The following is a 7500-nucleotide window of genomic DNA, read 5'->3' as shown; positions in this document are numbered from 1 at the left end:
GGGCACTGGCGAACCGGAAGCGGACAAATTCCTGTTCTGTTGGATTGTCAACTGCAAAAGGATTTTTTGTGCGCCCCTCGAGAGGCATTCTAGTGCACCAGCGTGACCCTGGACAGCTGTCTCGTTGCTGGTGCATCGCTGTTGAGTAAGTATCATAATCCCGCTTTATCATCACCCAACATATTTCAGCAGACTCATTCCGGTTTTGTATGGCAGCAATAAAGTAATGCATGCGGTTACTGGCCGAAAAGGGTTCCGAGGAAAGAATGTTGGTTGACGTGGTCGTCGATAGCCCTCATATCGTGGAGCCAGGAAATGAGGTGGAGCGTAAAATTTATCATAAAGCTGAATATATCAGTTTAATGTGCGGGCTGGCTAGCGATGCAGGGCAGCAAACGACCATCGAGAGTGTTTTGTGTTAATGAGGGCTCCAAGGGAGCATGTAATTCAATAATGTTTTCGCGGTTGTGCTGTAAAACGTTGCATTTATGGCCCTCAAGAAGGCGAGACTCTCCATTCCGATGGGTACAATATTTTGCTGATGACGTTGCTGACCAGGCTATTGTATGTAGACATACTTTCTTTTATCAACCATGCCAGACAGTATGAAGCAGCATGAAATGTATGAAAAAATATGATACAGCTTTTGAAAAAGTTGATAAATGTTTATAAGAATCTTGTACATAAAGTTTAACACACTTTTGCGGACAAAATAAAAGTATTTTGAACACTTATTGAGTTAGATTTGCATAAAAATTTTCATTTCATTACGCTGCAACACGGAACAGATTGCAAGTTTATTTAATTAAATCCTAATCTAAAAAAGTTATCCCATACAACCAGCACTCACTGGTAAATCGGAAATTCTGAATACTGAATTCCCTTATTGTCTTCGGGCACAGGTAGCAGATGGTGAATGGCATAACGGGTGGCGCATTAGAATTCATTCATGTTTCTCACATTCGCCAGACCGTGGTGGCGCCGATGGTCATAAGCTCCACTGAGTAGCACAAACATATTGAACAGCAGCCTAGAAGGGAAGCCGATGCCCTTCCGTGCCAACCAATTCGTAAGACTAAAGGGTCACGAAATGGCACTCCGAAAACCTGCCCTGCGATTACGAAACCAATAAAAGCAGAAACACCCCATCCATGCCATCCTCCAACACATATCCTGCGGTGCGCGAGTACAATCGCGAGTCCCGCATGCCGACTTTGGTTGGCGTTATGTACGCAGAGCGGCGAAAGGAAAGGAAAAACTGCAATCCCCTCGAAAAACGGTGAACCTGCCTCACCGAGAGACAATTTGGGGCCGTTCGCCGTTTGCTTTCCTTCGGCTTCGGCGATGCGCCCTTGACTTTTCGTCTTATTTACGAGTAATTTGGAGGTTCGTTTCCAGCACCGACCGGGGAGAAATGAATACTTTAGAAGCATTACGTGATATTGCTTCGTTGCCACTCCCTTAAAGTGTGCAGTCGGGTTAGCCTTTTGATTTCGGTCAGAGTGCTGCTTTGGGAACGATTTAATGGCGGGTCGAGGGCTCGGCTTTAAGGCGAAGGCGAAGCATTCTTGTGGCAACTGAGAGGGAGAAGGGAACGTGAAAAATGGGAAAATAATTCAAACGATCGTTTCCCTCTCGACATTTAATGCTGGCAGCCCCTGTTATCCTGTAGATATCGTGGATCAGGTGCATTCCTAACTCGTTTCTTAGTCTGCCCCAACGGATATGAATTCGTGGTTGATGAATGGTGCATGACGGTAGGTTATGGTTCTCAGACTGAAAGCGTGAACTCTTTTTCTTCTGATTTCCCGTTTTTTTCGCAAAGTTTTCTCGAGGAACTGCGTTCATCGAATGCGTATTGAACGGTAAGGACATCACAATTAGCAAGAAAAACGAAGGATCACGAAGTTCTTCTTTTGAAATAGTTGAAGTTAGCTGTTGAATTAAACTTCTCTTCTATCACCTGAAAAGAGCAACTTCATAATGAACAAAAATAGCAACCAAACGCATATGCTACATTTATCTTCCTAGCCGGGCTTCCTAGCATAATAAAAGTTATTGTTTTATCATAAAACAAATAGCAGAGCGGAATCAAATTACCAGTTCCCGATTAAATACACCTCTGTTACATGAATACATGAGACCATGAAACACATGCTAAAATGTTATGTTGAAAAACATAAACACAGATTTTCATGTAGCGTGAATTCCAACGAAGACCTACAATCTCTCGTTAATCGAAATACCGCAGACAGACTATCGATAGAAATGGCTGCAGTTTACGTTCGTAGAAAAGGCTATTCATCGATGGAATCGCAATGAATACGAAGCTCACAGTGCTCAAACGCTCATCTCTTGCATTCTATCAAACATCCCTTCCCAATGCTTTCAGTTCAACGGGCAAACAAAGCACAATATACTAAGACATGTACTATTTCTTCACTCAAAAGGATTCCCTTTCGTTCGGCAAGGTTCAAGAAAGCATGAAACGAAAACTCAGTAAATTATAGCGCTCCCCGTGTGGTTGCGAGTCACGACAACATGCGATACAAGGAGTTATTGTGCACGAAGGTGAAAGAGGATGTGTATTCCTCCGGGAAACTTCCAGCAGCATCGCGACCACCATTGAATGAACGTCTTGTCGATAACTTCTAATACCACCCGCGAACCGCAACCGCCTTGAGTCTGAGCCGCCCTTCAAGCCAACGCAAAAAAGAGATGGATCGAGAGGGTATTGTTGCTGCATGAAGGGGAATTAATTTACTTTTGATTTACTCATGCTTTTGCCGCATAGCATACGCGGGGCTCGGCGAAGAGAGCGGACAGAGTGGTTTTCGTTGGAACATAAATTCGTGATGGCAGGTGAAACGTTGATTTAGAATCTAAACAAATTTGGAAATTTAAGCGATATTTTAACGAAGTTTGCGACAGAGAGAAGCGTTTGCGAGAACCCTTTTTCTCACGAAATTTATCGATGGTTGAGGCATAAACTTATTTCCCCTCCATGAAGTGGTGAAAACCTGTGCAATGCCCAACGGATGCAACAATTGGAAAAGTCAGTTCCTCAGGACCAGAAACATTGAAACGACCTCGGATGCAGCACATTTCAACGGTCAGCCAGCCAAAGGGTAAATGCTTAAACTCACTTTAGAACGGAAGTGCAGAAGAATACATACGGGAAAAGCCAATAAGCTACTACTGCAGACCAGTGGACTGCACTTTCCGTGTCACGGTTTCGTATTGTGCAATGTATTGCTGATGTGGTCACGTAAGCAATCCGTACACTAGCTTCCACCTGATTCCACCGTGTTTCAGTTTGGGATTAGTGGACTCTCTGTGTTATTCCTCTATTCGCTCGGTCCCGTTCTGGGACTTGGAGAGGTCAGAATACAGCCAAAGGACGTAAGGATGCACTCCGTCTCCGGGAACCATAAACCATTTCTCTTTGATGTTCTTTCTTCTCCAGTGGCAAGAGGGGTTATCAAGCTGTACCATGTCAGAAAGAATGGGTCCGAAAATGTGGAAAACCAAACAGGAAACAATTACACCAAAAGTACCCAGCACGAATAGTCTAGTGGGTGCTGCTTCTAGAGCTGCGCCACCTTGTTACAAACCAAGTACCAATCTGCTGGTGGAAAACAAAGACTGAGAAAACATTAGACAGAATGTACGACAAAAGATGGGCACTTGTTTCGCGCCCGTAAACATAATGAAGCAAACTTGCAAAGAAGCACCATTGTTTGTCACTAAAGCACTGAGCAAACAATGTACCACCCCCCGCCCCTCCCCCCTTCTTGATTCTTTACGATTCCCCATGCGCCACCTGCATTCGTTGGGCGCTGTGCTGCATGCGGCAAAATATTAATAAAAAAGATTGTTTTTTCGTAAATTCATTTGCTCGCCATTGGCGGCCTGGCCCCCAAACACCACCCTAACAATACCATAAGCGATTCATTTGCTATGGCACCCAATGCGACGGTGGCGGCAGCTCTCTGTGCTCTGGCTTCCCTTCCGCCATTTACGTTTTATTTGACATCGTTTATGGTTTTGCTTAATTTTATTGCCATTCCCGTGGTGGAAAGTTCGCTGGCCAATTTACGAGGTGAATAAATTTTTCCTACGCTTTTCACGTTCGCCCCTTCGGTGCGGCGCATTCATTCGGCAGCACCACAGCCGGCTCGATATGCTGTTTGATTTGCTGGTGGTGAAGCGAAGCGGTTGGACATCGCCGGTCACTTCATACGTAAAGTACAACTTTTTTGCTCCTTCCTTTCCAGGTGAGTAATGCCAGTTTCGCGGTCGACGGCTGTGGTCAATGGTCGCGGTTGTCGAACAAATTGAGCCGCGCGCTAGGACTGTTGCACTGTTTTTGGTGGTGGTGGTTGGTTTATGCGTTTATGATTGATGACCGGAAATTTGGGTGTGATGTAAAGCCGTACAGCATGGTGCATTGCAAAAGGGATTTACGCGGTTCGGAATTTGTGATTTTATTTCAATTTTACGCATCATGCATTCGAACAAGTGATGAGCGTCAGTGAGTTGGGTGAGAAAGAGAGGAAATGTGCGGATGTGTCCAGTGCTATCGCGGACACACTCACGTACCCCTTCATTGAACCAGCTGGCAATCAATGTTATAATCATAATTACCACAGCGGCGCCAGCGAAATAATAACGATTGTCGAGAGTCCATCGTCACTGACCATAATTTCCTTCGGTCGTACAGCCAACTAGCGCAAGAGGTGCTACGACACAAACCCTCCCCGGTAACCGCAGCGCGGTTGGCGTGTGCAAGCTGGTTGAAAGCGAATGGAGCCCCCCGGTCCCCTGGCAAACGGTGCACTTGTCGTAGTCGAGGGGAGCGCGCAAACCTCCAAACGCTAGCCTCATGTACCCGGTGACCGCAGCTCGGTGATGCTGGTGCTGCTGCTGATGGTGCACGACTGGCAGTTTCGCACATGCTCGCTTGGAAAGTGCAAATGGCAGTATCTGGCCACAGCGTGGCCCCTGCCTCACTGCTGACTGGTTGGGTCGGTGCAACGATGTAGCGACGATCATGAGCATGCAATCGATGCGCTTGGTGCAATTTCAGCCTTTAAATCATCAATGATGATAATTATACCCATAACGAACCGGTACCAAGGTCCTTTTGCTATTGAAGGACCTTTCTGGTCCCGTTATCGATCGAAAGAAACTTAACAACGGAATCCAATTTTCCTTCACTTTTCGCGAAAACTTTGCAAAGGACTTGAGGGGATATTTTGTTTACTTCCGCCGAGGATTATTGCAAAGGATAAAGAAACGGTAGCAAAATATGGGAGCGATTTCTGTGTAGGCTTTCATTAACTTCAAGCACCGTGAAACCCCCGGGGGCCAGGCAGGAAAAGATAAACGAAAAACAAAGGCACAACCCAATCCCCATTTCCATCCCTTGCGGTTCCTTCGGGACCGTCGGGGCCATTGGGGTTCAGTCGAACGGATAAATAGGTTCAATGAAGTGAGCAGCGGAGTTTTCGCCGGGGGAAACATTTATAAATCAATTAACCATTGTTTATCGATTGACGAGCAGGGAGGATACTCGTGCATAATACCACATCCATCCACAGGGCACTAACACGAGGGCCACGTTCTAGCCCCTGATCACGGAATGTACCGCCACCGCGGAATGAAGGCACACCATCGCGGTGGTGGTGAGTGTGCTGAGGGTGAGCGTTCCGAGGGGGCGCTCTAGTCCCCAAGGTTGATTATTAAAAATAGAAAGTTACAAAATAGCCCATGCATGACATCCAGTGAAAACGACCTCGACACCGTCCACGACGACAGCAATGACGATGATGCTGATGATGGTGATGATGAGAATGATAAAGTTGTGAACCACAGGCTCTCCCTCCACATGCTCGCGTCCTGAGCTCGAGAGGTAAGGCACGGTAAGCGATTCTGCTGTTGGAGCGGAAACCCTTTTTTGGTTTTCCTTCCCTTTTTTGCTGCCGTCGCTGTCGGCGACCACCAACTAGCTTGGTTAGAAGTTATGTGCGGAAGGAAAGTGTTAGTGTTTACGATCGTCCTGGTGCGGTGTAACGACTGCTCACTTGGCCGCTAGCACTGCCGCTACGGATGCTGAATCCGCTGGAGGTGGCTGGAAGGTGAAAGACTATCGTAGCTCTAAACCACGAACAACGTCGTCATCCTGGAGCAGCGGGGCACACACATATGACGTGTGAAAGGCTGCTGGTGGCCACATCAATACATAATGTGCCGTTGGAAACTTTCGAACGGCTCAATCGAACGCAGTCGCACCGCCACGGGACGGTGGAACACGGAACACTCGCTGCACCGTGCGATAGTATCACCGTTTGGCGTTCCCGCGAAAACCTTCCGCCAAGTTCAAGCTCGCATCGTGGGGTCGTGTGGAAATAGAACAAACACATAACACTGCCAGATGGATGCTGCTAGCGGGAGGTGGGAATTATGGCGGCCATTTTGGTTAAACCAATAGTGTAGCCTTTTGAGTTGCGTTGCCCAAAATGCATCCGCAAGTTTTGCCGGGGGGGTGTTTGTTTTTTTTGGCGCCAAACTATGCTCTTCCGTGAAGGGTGTTAGTGGGATGAACATTGGAATAGTGTGGGACCCTTCCTGGAAGGGCGATTTTTGCTGACAACGGAGCTTTCGTAGCGATCAAACGGCGAGAGCGGTGACCGGTATCGGTCGATCCTTAATCCCGGAAAAGCTTTTTAATCTTTCTAATGGTATTCGCTCACGGATTGTGCACACATCGTACAACAAATCTAGGAGCGGAATAGTAGTGGAAGTAATCGGTATGGAATGCAGAGTTACAACAAAATAGGGCAAAGAATGAAAGGAAAACTTCCAAAGAACGTGCCAACGAGTTTTCATACGTGCGGTGCGAAGCGTACAAGTCCAACACAATTGGCGAAAGTTGTTGCCAAAAGACGCATTCCTTGTGGACCCAAAAGTTGTCCAAAGGCGATGCATTACGTGCAAACATCGTTTCCTGGCAAACACCAGCGACAGCACTGCACTCTTGTGGCTTATGGCGGCACAGTGATTGCAATCCTTCAATGTTTCCTTTCGACAAAGTAAATACGGTTTTAAATGTCACAAAGGGGATTGGGAGACCTGTTGACCTACTCCATCATTTGCAGTGAAACGTGTGATTTGAAAAATGGACACAGAGCGGAAGGACATCTCCGATTGTGTCAGTAAATGAAAAGCGTAGGACGTTTCCTTATTGCACTTGCTGTAACAGTAACTGCGCAGAGTGTTTGTCTGAACAAGAGAAGGTTATCTAGAATAAGGACTCGTGATTAATTGTGGTCAATAGTCTGTGAATATGGATGAAGTGTGTAAACTGCAGGGTCACACTAGTTATGATCTTAGGTTCTATTGGTGCAAGAATAATGCCGACGAAGACTATCAACGCCATCGTAAGAGTGCTCTCGAGGATTCGCCCATATCCGCATATTATCCGTTGTCAAGTAGATT

The 7500-nt window shown here is 46.5% G+C and overlaps 1 protein-coding gene across 3 annotated transcripts in view; it reads right to left on the bottom strand.

The window, feature by feature from the left end:
• Positions 1 to 7500, bottom strand: part of LOC126570941 (dopamine receptor 1) — an 81474-nt gene that overhangs the window by 5020 nt on the left and 68954 nt on the right. The window lies entirely within an intron of this gene.

The sequence above is a fragment of the Anopheles aquasalis genome, chromosome 2, assembly GCF_943734665.1.
Source record: "Anopheles aquasalis chromosome 2, idAnoAquaMG_Q_19, whole genome shotgun sequence".
NCBI classification, from domain to species: domain Eukaryota; kingdom Metazoa; phylum Arthropoda; class Insecta; order Diptera; family Culicidae; genus Anopheles; species Anopheles aquasalis.
This window is presented reverse-complemented; position numbering and strand designations above follow the sequence as displayed.